At 41.7% G+C, this 12,444-nt stretch overlaps 1 protein-coding gene across 1 annotated transcript in view; it reads left to right on the top strand.

Annotated features, from left to right (window-relative positions):
* LOC307045524 (collagen alpha-6(VI) chain-like) overlaps positions 1 to 12,444 on the top strand; it is a 71,877-nt gene that overhangs the window by 8,075 nt on the left and 51,358 nt on the right. The window lies entirely within an intron of this gene.

Consider the following 12,444-nt stretch of genomic DNA (forward strand, 5'->3'; position numbering starts at 1 on the left):
ATCACATTGTTAAAACCTCTTAAACCCCATGGACCCGTATCCGGGCCCGAAATTGTGTAATTTGAAGGAAACAACATCTAAGGAACCTTAATATTTAATAAACTATGAATATTTTGTATCCATATCACGGGAAAAAACTCATATAACTGATCTTTTTCATTTAAAAAAAAAAAAAAACACACACAATGCTAACATTGACCCTCTGAATTAGCCTCGAGCAAAAAATGCTAACCTATTACTGCAACGATAATCACTCCTAGCTTCCTTATTACTTATCCTAGGTGTACATCCAACACATCGTTTATGATCGCAAGGAGACACAGAATCTAACTGTGCCCACCTCAATACTGAAAGATACAAACATGCGACGTTATCAACAAAAACGTGGCTTACCTTCGTCTTTGTCTGGTCTAAACTGGTCTTCAATGGCATTAAAACGATAAAAACGATGCTGTAGTTAATCCATAGGTTAATATCCAATGTGACTGTGTCCCCTTTGAAATGTTCTGATAATCTATAAGCAATGAAACTGCAATTTTCTTTTCAAATATCAGAGCAGGCCATTCCTACGCTCTGTAGCAAGATTGCATGTGCGAAGACGCAGCCTTTTTTTTTAACATGAGTGTGTGCGGGACGATCTCCCTTCGATTCTATTGGCTTTAACGGTCAGAAAGAGATGTCACATGTCAAAATCGAAGAAGGGTGGCCAGAGATAAGGAAAATCCACCCAAATGCCCCCAGAAGAGGTTTTTTTTGCTAAATCTGTCTAAAAAGGGTAGTTTTCACGATAAGTACAACATATTTTTTGGACGGACACTATCATTTACAGTTTTTTACCATGTTCAATCTGAATTTTCTTTCAAATAAAAAACATCTATATTGATTCTGACTGTTCTACATCCAACTCACTTTGAGAAAAAAGATTATTAATTTAACCCTTTTGAAGGGAAGATATGGTCATTTGTTCTGGGAATGTCATTTTCGAGCCTGAAACCTGAAAAACAGGCTCTGGGCTTAAGAGGTTTAAAATAAGCCCATAAAACATTTTAGCTAAATTTTCAACAACAGAGACAGTTTTCCAGCTTTATAATCCTGAACATCACCAAGCGCCGCGTCCCAGCTGTGTGCGTCACTCTTTAGTGTCCCCTGGTCTCCCAGCTGTGTGCGTCACTCTTTAGTGTCCCCTGGTCTCCCAGCTGTGTGCGTCCCTCTTTAGCGTCCCCTGGTCTCCCAGCTGTGTGCGTCACTCTTTAGTGTCCCCTGGTCTCCCAGCTTTGTGCGTCACTCTTTAGTGTCCCCTGGTCTCCCAGCTGTGTGCGTCACTCTTTAGTGTCCCCTGGTCTCCCAGCTGTGTGCGTCACCTTTTAGCGTCCCCTGGTCTCCCAGCTGTGTGCGTCACTCTTTAGTGTCCCCTGGTCTCCCAGTTGTGTGCGTCACTCTTTAGTGTCCCCTGGTCTCCCAGCTGTGTGCGTCACTCTTTAGTGTTCCCTGGTCTCCCAGCTGTGTGCGTCACTCTTTAGTGTCCCCTGGTCTCCCAGCTGTGTGCGTCACTCTTTAGTGTCCCCTGGTCTCCCAGCTGTGTGCGTCCCTCTTTAGCGTCCCCTGGTCTCCCAGCTGTGTGCGTCACTCTTTAGTGTCCCCTGGTCTCCCAGCTGTGTGCGTCACCTTTTAGCGTCCCCTGGTCTCCCAGCTGTGTGCGTCACTCTTTAGTGTCCCCTGGTCTCCCAGTTGTGTGCGTCACTCTTTAGTGTCCCCTGGTCTCCCAGCTGTGTGCGTCACTCTTTAGTGTCCCCTGGTCTCCCAGCTGTGTGCGTCACTCTTTAGTGTTCCCTGGTCTCCCAGCTGTGTGCGTCACTCTTTAGTGTCCCCTGGTCTCCCAGCTGTCTGCGTCACTCTTTAGTGTCCCCTGGTCTCCCAGCTGTGTGCGTCACTCTTTAGTGTCCCCTGGTCTCCCAGCTGTGTGCGTCACTCTTTAGTGTCCCCTGGTCTCCCAGCTGTGTGCGTCACTCTTTAGTGTCCCCTGGTCTCCGGTGTGTTCTGAGCCTCTTGCAGCGTTAGGTTTATCATTCAGATCATTCGGTTGTTTGAAAGCCGTGTGCACTGTGTTTGTTTACACAGAGCCATCTGTGAAGGTGACGTTTTGAATCTGTTTGGAAAGGGCTTCAAGATGTTGGACCAGAGTCGAAACAGAACTTGGTTTATTTGAGAAAGTATAGACAATAGAAATATGGAAATAAACATTTAAAGAGTAAGGTAATGCACTACAGCAACATAGATTAAGATACGAATATTTTATTAAATGTATTTGATTAAATATATTAAGGTGTTTTGCTCGGGCAGTACCAGAAAGGCTTTGAAGAAGCAAAAGCTCAGACTCATGTGAAAAATAGTCAATTCTCTTATCTGGATAACTTCCCTCATGTGCCCTCGACTGATGAGGACATCCAAAATGAGGAATTTCCTGCAGATAGCGCTCGCAAGGATTTAAGAATCTGCCGCTCGGCACAGTGTTCAGATCCTGGCCTGCAGTGAAAACACTCTGTCACAAGTAAGAAGCTTTGATAATGTTAGTGAAGAGAAAAGTGCTTAGAACTAAAGAAAGAAAACACCCCAAAAACAAACAAAAGGATCATTCAGAATAAACTAGGAACATTTGTATTATTGCCAATTCACAATAACATTAACAATTACTTAAATGTTTATAAAAAAAAAAACATAAAAACACCCAAAATACAAACAAAATATATTAATAACTTACTTTAAGGTTTATAGAAACCAAATAAAAACGTTTTTTAAACCAAAATAAATCTTTATTGATGCCAAAAAAATATATACATAAAAAAGCGAAAAAGACCTAAGAAAACATAATCACCTGAATCTCCTCCTAGAGCACCATTGAGCTCTTTGTAACCAAATGTCTCTCAGAGGGGCGTGGGGAGGGGCTCCTTATTTTCATCTAAAGTGACAGACAGAGAATCAGCTCTTTGGAAATAGGGCTGAAACAGAGGGGGATTATGGGTAATGCTGCAATGATCTGTGTCTCGGCCAATCAGAGACAGGCTCTGGATATATCTGAGACCTGGGATATCTTGATAAAGAAGAGTTTATTAGGGGACCTTTAAAACCAATATACTGGAGTGAAAGTATAAAGTGGCTTGATAAGAAAATACTTAAGTACAAAACAAACAATCAAAATTAAATAGCTGGAGAAAGAAACTGGAAGGAAGTTTTGAGAGCAGAAGGAATTCCTCTCTGCGTGAATATCAGGTTCAGAGGGTCCAGACTGCAGACTAAACTAATCAAACTGAGCTTCAATTCTTATCTCATTAAAGGATCACAAACTAAATGAGCTGCAGACAGGCTGAGGTCAGACACTGGAGTTCAGCTCAGGCCCCAAGGTCGGGGGGAATAACTCTCTTTTACTTTGCATGTAGAGGCTTGAAGTAAAATGCTTCCTGTTTTGGCGTCCGCCCGCTCATTAAGCAAAGATACTAATCCTATAAATAACAAGAAGGCGTTGTCCTGGTGGAGAAGTGGTCAATATAAATAATAAACACTGAAAGAAAAGAGGTAAATACAGTCTAGCCGTTATTCCACTTCCTCTACGTAAACGTTTAATTTCTCATACATTTGTAATTCTCCGACTTAGTCTCAGCTCCTCTCTGCACACCTGTTAGTGAATAACACAGTTTAGTCTGATGGACTGAGACACTTGGAATAGCTTCACGTCTTTGTGGTGCCAAACGTACGGTGGTCGAAAGGTGGAAACACGCGACATCGGCCAAAAACACTTCAGAAACGTGTGCAGGAACATTCGTGTTTTTATATCTGCATCGTTTCTGCTGTGTGTTTTGGGCCGTTAAAGCGCGTTTGTTGGCCGCCGTACAAATTCCCTGAATATATTTGATGTAACTCATTCTAACCTGGATGAATTACGACACTGGGAAAAATGCTGCTCCAAAAACAAGTTAAACAATAATGCAAACAAGCGGTTTTCACTTGGAATAAGCTTTGTGAAAATTAGCTCGGTAAGATTTATTGAAGTAAGATATTTAGATAAATCAGATCAGCTGCAGAACTCATTTTGAACTATATTGGACCAGAATCAGGACATGTTGTTACATTATAAACTGCAAATACTCCAACATTTTCTGAGTTCTGATGGTAGTTGGTGATTTTCTAAGAAATATGTAAAGAAATATGTGTATCATCTGAGATACAACTCAAAATAAGATGATTTGACTGAACAATAGGATGCATTGTCTAAAAACAAGAGCCTATATCTCACTGCAGTGATACTGTTGAAGTTATTATGTCTTAAATCAGGTGGGGAGACATATTCTGGGCAAATATACAAATATACTGGGCAAGATTTCAAGTCTTGGTAGTGTATGAATTAATCCATTTCCATTTTCATATCAATCTTTCCCCCTTGAACTTGCAGGCAGTCAGGTTTCTGTTGATCTTCACTTTGCTGCGTGGCTGTATTCCATCAGCGGCTCTCCAAACAAGGCCTCCATACGTTTGAAAAGAGTAAATTCCTCCGTTTAGATTATCCGGAGCACAAACATCTGCCTTTCAAACACTGCAATCACCACCGGTGGGCCCCGGGGAGCCTGAATGTCCTCGGTTGTTGACGTTAATGCAAACAGCTGACGGGTTTTAAACATTAACACACATGTATAGATTTACATGATGAGGGTCTCTGACTGACCTCCATGCTGCTCTGGGCATGTTTGTGCAGTGACATAATGGAGACCCATCTCGCCTTTAATTTCTTCTGATTATTAGAGGAATACGATAAAAGCTTTTTTATTGTATTTTCATTCGGTTAAAGGTTTGTAGTTTTTCCCAATAGCCTTCACTTAAACTAATAATATACTTTTTGTGTGTCTTATTGTCTACTCTGTTTGGTATTTTAATTGTTAATAAAGCAGTGGATCACAATACTTTAGCTATGGAAAGCAAAAATGGGAATTGCGATTAATATCCAGTTAAAGAGCGTTTGAATTTTGGGACTTCTGTTGAAGTATTTTATGTCGCAGAATTTAAATATCTTCAGATTGTGTTAACCACAGGCCTTATTTCAGCATAAAAACATTAGCCGCCTTTAGCTTAGCGGTGGTAACGTGAAGTCATGTGACCGTGCTGTAGTTCCTTTATAGCTAACATTAGCCACCTTTAGCTTAGCGGTGGTGACGTGAAGTCATGTGACCGTGCTGTAGTTCCTTTATAGCCCAACATTAGCCACCTTTAGCTTAGCGGTGGTGAAGTGAAGTCATGTGACCGTGCTGTCGTTCCTTTATAGCCCAACGTTAGCCTCCTTTAGCTTAGCGGTGGTGACGTGAAGTCATGTGACCGTGCTGTCGTTCCTTTATAGCCCAACGTTAGCCTCCTTTAGCTTAGCGGTGGTGACGTGAAGTCATGTGACCGTGCTGTAGTTCCTTTATAGCCCAACGTTAGCCTCCTTTAGCTTAGCGGTGGTGACCTGAAGTCATGTGACCGTGCTCTAGTTCCTTTATAGCCCAACATTAGCCTCCTTTAGCTTAGCGGTGGTGATGTGAAGTCATGTGACCGTGCTGTAGTTCCTTTATAGCCCAACATTAGCCACCTTTAGCTTAGCGGTGGTGACGTGAAGTCATGTGACCGTGCTGTCGTTCCTTTATAGCCCAACGTTAGCCTCCTTTAGCTTAGCGGTGGTGACCTGAAGTCATTTGACCGTGCTGTAGTTCCTTTATAGCCCAACATTAGCCTCCTTTAGCTTAGCGGTGGTGATGTGAAGTCATGTGACCGTGCTGTAGTTCCTTTATAGCCCAACATTAGCCACCTTTAGCTTAGCGGTGGTGACGTGAAGTCATGTGACCGTGCTGTAGTTCCTTTATAGCTAACATTAGCCTCCTATAGCTTAGCGGTGGTGACGTGAAGTCATTTGACCGTGCTGTAGTTCCTTTATAGCCCAACATTAGCCACCTTTAGCTTAGCGGTGGTGACGTGAAGTCATGTGACCGTGCTGTAGTTCCTTTATAGCCCAACATTAGCCACCTTTAGCTTAGCGGTGGTGACGTGAAGTCATGTGACCGTGCTGTAGTTCCTTTATAGCTAACATTAGCCAATCCATAATCAGTGAGTTTACTCCAGGTGTAACTAAAGTCAGGGCGGAGCTGCTGCCTCTTCTCAGATTCAAACATGCAATCAGCAGCAGAGAAGCTTTGGAGACAAAACCCTGGACTCTGTGTGTCCTAACATGTGCTCGCAAGATGTGAATGTGCAGCTCGCTGTAATCTCTGAATCATCGGGGTCAGGGGTAATTTTGGTGAGGGGGAGGGTTGAGGACCTCGGGGCACATCTACCTCTTGGTGGGTCTATGGAGAAAAACAAGAGAGACTCTGAGAGCAGCTGTGAGAGTAACTGCCGTGCTTTTAATCGTAAAACGTCTGTGAATTCTTTACAGTGCGATTGTTGTGATCTTTTTTACGGCCTTCGCTCACGGTCACAGGGACGAAGTGTTTTGATTCAGAAACTGGTCCCAGCTGTGCAGGTGATCTCTGGGTAGCAGACGCAGAACAGTGTGAGCGTCCTTGTTTGTCCTGATCCGTCTGCAGAGGACAACCTGCTGAGGCCTGATGGTTTGCAGATTTTGGTAAACGATGCCAGGAAGTGGAGGGCGCAGTTTGTTCAAACCAGGCTTCATTTGGTTATTTTTGGATCTTAGCTTTGGTAACATCTTCGTCATTGAATTGTTTCTCAGTATTAGTGTAGTTGCAGCTCATAGAGTCCTTTATAGAACCCTGAAATGTTGAAGTTCCCAAAGTTTAATGTTAGAAATGTAGGCAGCGCCGTCCCTGGCCAATTTGAGGCCCCACGCAAAGTTATATGATGAGTCCCTCTGTTTCGCGATCGTCTTCGTCGACGGGACGGGACGGGACGGGCTGAATCCATTTCTTATATTTTCAGGATAAAAAATGGAAGTTTTAACAAGAAAGTGATCATATCTGTACTCTCTGTGGGCTGATGTTTGTAAATTTAGGGTCGATTTGGAAGATGTAGGGGTCTCTGGATTCTCTGGATTGGACAGATTGCTTTTCAATTTGAGAAACTAAATTGTCCGCAGAAGAAGAAATACTTTTCATTTTGGTCTCTCGTTATCCAATGGTCACAACGCTACTCAACATCAGCCCACAGAGAGTACAGATATGGCCAATATGGTTAAAACTGCCATTTGTGATCCTGATCAGCATCCTCGATAACCTCCAAAACAAACTGTCCAAATCGGCCAAGCCATTTTCATCAACTATTGTCTGCATTGGATATAATCCTTATTAATGCTAATTAACGCAACTTATGCTAATTGTGTAAATGTCCCAACATATGCAGGTTAGCATCCGGCAGTTTCTAATAACTAATAGTTAAGAAACGCTTCTCTTATCTAAAGACTGAAATCAATCCGATGTTCTCATTTAAAGAGTGACATGTAATTGATCTTATTCAGCTGTGAGTCTCCTCGTGTTCTCGGTGTGTTATTACCAGGACTGAAGTATTTGTTTTGTCAGCATTTCCTCAAAATCTGGACTTAGTTTTGGATCAATTTGTCTTCATCTTTCAACATATGCAGGAAAAACATTTTTAGATAATGAAAAAAACCTCAAAGGCTTCATGTTGGTGGAGCAGATGGAGAGGAAAAGCTGCTCAGAGCTGAAAGAGAGAAACAATTATCCTTCTCCACCCACTGATTGATTCATATCCTAGAAACCCTGAAATATGTAACTTCCTGTTAGTGAGAGAGAACAAACTTGGATCGACTACAGACGAGATCTCCAGCTGAACATGTACAATCTTAATGTACCAAATATCTCCTCTCTTGTGAAGGCAGTGTGTGAGAGAGCCAGCAGCATGAAAGGCACACAATACTTCTAGTTTACGTATCATTGGCTCTCAGCTGCTGTTTCTTGGAGACGTTAAGGTCTGATTCACTAGAGATCTTGTGCCGATGATATTAAAGTACAAAGGCGTCCTTAAAGTTTGAAAGTTGAATGCAGTTCGGCCTCTGATTGGTATTATTCATGTGGCAAACGTATGAATAATGCCTTTAGTTTGCACCAAGAAACACAGCAGGCAGAGGGAAAGAGAAATGACCGTTTTCAGAATGTGAGCTTCGGATCCTGACGGCATTCATTAGAGCTTCAGGAGAGGAAATGAAAAAGGGTACCGGGAGAAACCGAACCCTACCCTTGGGATTAGAGACCCTCGTCTTGTCCGTCTGTGGCCGATCTTTGGGAATTGGATCATTTTGCAATAAAAAGCATTAAAGGGGACGATGTTGCACCACAGGTCTGAATATTCACTATAACACGTGCTAATATCTCACGAGAGGATGTTTACAGTTAGCATGCATTTCACATTTTGACGTTCTTTGAGAATTGATGTATTCATTGTGCAGGTTTAGCTGCTGAAAGCTGCGTGCCGTATCATTCAGGTCTCTGCTTTTAAAGCCAAAGAAAAAACATCTCAGCTGTATCTCAAGGTCATTTTCATTGATGATTAAACTCCTGGCTGATCTCCTACATAACTGACCGTTTGAAAACCCAAGGAAGTAACTTGTTATCGTAGAATTGATGGGATAGGATCCATAAAAGTATATATAAAAAATAGAGAGTGCCACCAGATCTATTTTGAGCTAACGGTTAGCTTAGCCACTGACCCTCACGTTCTTCACACGCTTCCTGTCTCTCTGTGGCGGCACCGGTGCACCCGTCACTCATCCAGCTCAGGAGAGGAGGAAACTGACCGAAGGAATATGGAGAATGTGGCAACATCTGTGCACACCTGCAGCCTCACCTGCTACTTCTAAGTTTCACTTTGACTTTTTAACGAAGCAGAAGCAGTCTGGCCCTCCTCGTGCATTAAGATGAGATAAAACGAGACAAGATAAAATGAGATTAGACGAGACAAGATAAAATGAGATTAGACGAGACAAGATAAAACGAGACAAGATAAAATGAGATTAGACGAGACAAGATAAAATGAGATTAGACGAGACAAGATAAAACGAGACAAGATCAAATGAGATTGGACGAGACAAGATAAGACGAGACAAGATAAAATGAGATAAGACGAGACAAGATAAAATGAGATTAGACGAGACAAGATAAAACGAGACAAGATAAAATGAGATTAGACGAGACAAGATAAGACGAGACAAGATAAAATGAGATTAGACGAGACAAGATAAAATGAGATTAGACGAGACAAGATAAAACGAGACAAGATAAAATGAGATTAGACGAGACAAGATAAGACGAGACAAGATAAAATGAGATTAGACGAGACAAGATAAAACGAGACAAGATAAAATGAGATTAGACAAGACAAGATAAGAAGAGACAAGATAAGACGAGACAAGATAAAATGAGATTAGACGAGACAAGATAAAATGAGATTAGACGAGACAAGATATGACGAGACAAGATAAAATGAGATTAGATGAGACAAGATAAAATGAGATTAGACGAGACAAGATAAAATGAGATTGGACGAGACAAGATAAAACGAGACAAGATAAAATGAGATTAGACGAGACAAGATAAAATGAGATTAGACGAGACAAGATAAGACGAGACAAGATAAAATGAGATTAGACGAGACAAGATAAAACGAGACAAGATAAAATGAGATTAGACGAGACAAGATAAAATGAGATTAGACGAGACAAGATAAAACGAGACAAGATAAAATGAGATTAGACGAGACAAGATAAGACGAGACAAGATAAAACGAGACAAGATAAAATGAGATTAGACGAGACAAGATAAAACGAGATTAGAGAAGACAAGATAAAATGAGATTAGACGAGACAAGATAAAATGGGATTAGACGAGACAAGATAAAACGAGACAAGATAAAATGAGATTAGACGAGACAAGATAAAACGAGACAAGATAAAATGAGATTAGACGAGACAAGATAAAACGAGACAAGATAAAATGAGATTAGACGAGACAAGATAAAATGAGATTAGACGAGACAAGATAAAATGAGATTAGAGAAGACAAGATAAAATGGGATTAGACGAGACAAGATAAAACGAGACAAGATAAAATGAGATTAGACGAGACAAGATAAAACGAGACAAGATAAAATGAGATTAGACGAGACAAGATAAAACGAGACAAGATAAAATGAGATTAGACGAGACAAGATAAAACGAGACAAGATAAAATGAGATTAGACGAGACAAGATAAAATGAGATTAGACGAGACAAGATAAAATGAGATTAGAGAAGACAAGATAAAATGAGATTAGACGAGACAAGATAAAATGGGATTAGACGAGACAAGATAAAACGAGACAAGATAAAATGAGATTAGACGAGACAAGATAAAACGAGACAAGATAAAATGAGATTAGACGAGACAAGATAAAACGAGACAAGATAAAATGAGATTAGACGAGACAAGATAAGACGAGACAAGATAAGACGAGACAAGATAAAACGAGACAAGATAAAATGAGATTAGACAAGACAAGATCAAATGAGATTAGACGAGACAAGATAAAACGAGACAAGATAAAATGAGATTAGAGAAGCCAAGATCAAATGAGATTGGATGAGACAAGATAAAACGAGACAAGATACAATGAGATTAGACGAGACAGGATTTTTAAAATAAGAAATGAACATATATACATATTACATTTACATGTATGTGTGCCGGTGAAAAGTAAAACATTATTTATGTACTTTGTGTTATATTGTTGGAATATCAGGATGACTTCTGTCCATTGCGCTGATGGCAGGCTCTGTCCCCCAGCCGACCCTCAGAGAAATGATTTCAGACCCCTCTTTCTTCAAACCTTCCAACGCTTCCTCTTCCCAGCTGAACCGGAGAGAGCGGCTCAAACTGCGCCTAAATAAACTGAGGCGGGGGTCCGTGTAAATACATTTGAAGGGTAAACGCTGCAGAGACCCTCCTCTCAATCAGCCGGTCCCCGCAGTGATTACCTTCACATGCTTCACATTACAATCAGCCCCCTTCCCCTCTCTCCGGGGCCTCTGCCAGGGACATTAAACACAGGCCTGAAGCGTGTTGGCTCACATGCACAGATGTAAGCTCTCGTTCAACCCCTCGCGTAAAAGAAGGCGCTCACATGACGGGTTATCGTCATTTTTACTGCTTTCACACATTCAGTGGTTTCTCATGGTCCTCTCGAACATAATCCGTGCATCTTGGAAAAGAATCACTCTTTGAATTCTTTAGCAGAGCAGATGTTGCGAGACTTAAAACAACTCTCCATTCATGGCCGGTGCAACGCTTAAAACACGGTTCAGGAGAAACAGTCAATAATGGAAATGAGGTTTTTGCGCCAGGCCTTTTTAAAAAATGCTGTTTTGCGTCAGAACCCTGATACACGACGGAGGGCCGTCTGTCTCCTTCAGCTGGGGGTCTTTGAGTTATTACTCCTAAACCTCGAGGCGTGGTGTTCTGTTCCTTTGCTGTTAACGTGAGGAGAAGTGTCAGCGGAGGAATGTGACATATTAGAGCTCATTTATAAACAGGCTTATTAGAGTCTGTCCAGAGCTCTGCCTGCGTTCCACTCACTCAAACAAAACGCTCAGTATTTAACAGAACAGATTTGAACCACGGACCTGGAGCTTATTTGTTGAATTATGTTTGTTTAGTCAATCGAGGAATCCTTTTGAAATAAGTGTTGTTTGGGTCAGACATAAATACCGTTGATCTTAACTATTTGCATCTGGAATATCCCGTTCTGTTGGTATTTTGAAAGGATGTTGTCCATGCCTCTAGTTGCATACAGATGCTCTTCTCACACATGTTTTAATTATTTGTCAAATGAACTCAACAGCACATCCTCAGCGTTGTGTTTGATCCCATTTCCTACTGAAATGAGTCCTGTTTGAGATCTCTACTCTTCTCCCTAACTTTTAAACCGGCTTTCTAAAACAACTAGCTTCTACTTTTCCAACAACATCACACACTGGTTCTTCGTGGGGCTCCGGCTCTCATCTGGAACCGCCTGGTTGAAGAGGTGGTGTATATAGTTTGTTAGGATGAGTGAGAGGAAGCTCCTCCGCTACATGGAGTCACATCACATTAAAGAGTCCCCATTCCTCTGGGCTGTGATGTGGTCGCACTGTCTGACAGGAAATGGAACTATTCAGCCGTAAGCAGAGCCAGATGCTGCAGAGAGGACGGCTCTCGGCTCTTCTCTGTGGGATAGAAGACGTTTTAAATTCATTTGAATTCTGTGGAAGGAGTAATAAGCAGGGGAAGCATCGGGACACGCAGGAGGGATACAGTCTGGCTCAGAGGCCGTGAGAGATGTTCCTTTGATCTGCCACTGGACGCAGAGTCAGGGATGCATGGTGAGTTCTTTGGTTCTGCAGACACAGCAAACTGCTTCAACGCTACAGGTTTCCACAATGC

This window comes from Notothenia rossii (genome assembly GCF_949606895.1).
Source record: "Notothenia rossii genome assembly, chromosome: 7".
Lineage (NCBI taxonomy): Eukaryota > Metazoa > Chordata > Actinopteri > Perciformes > Nototheniidae > Notothenia > Notothenia rossii.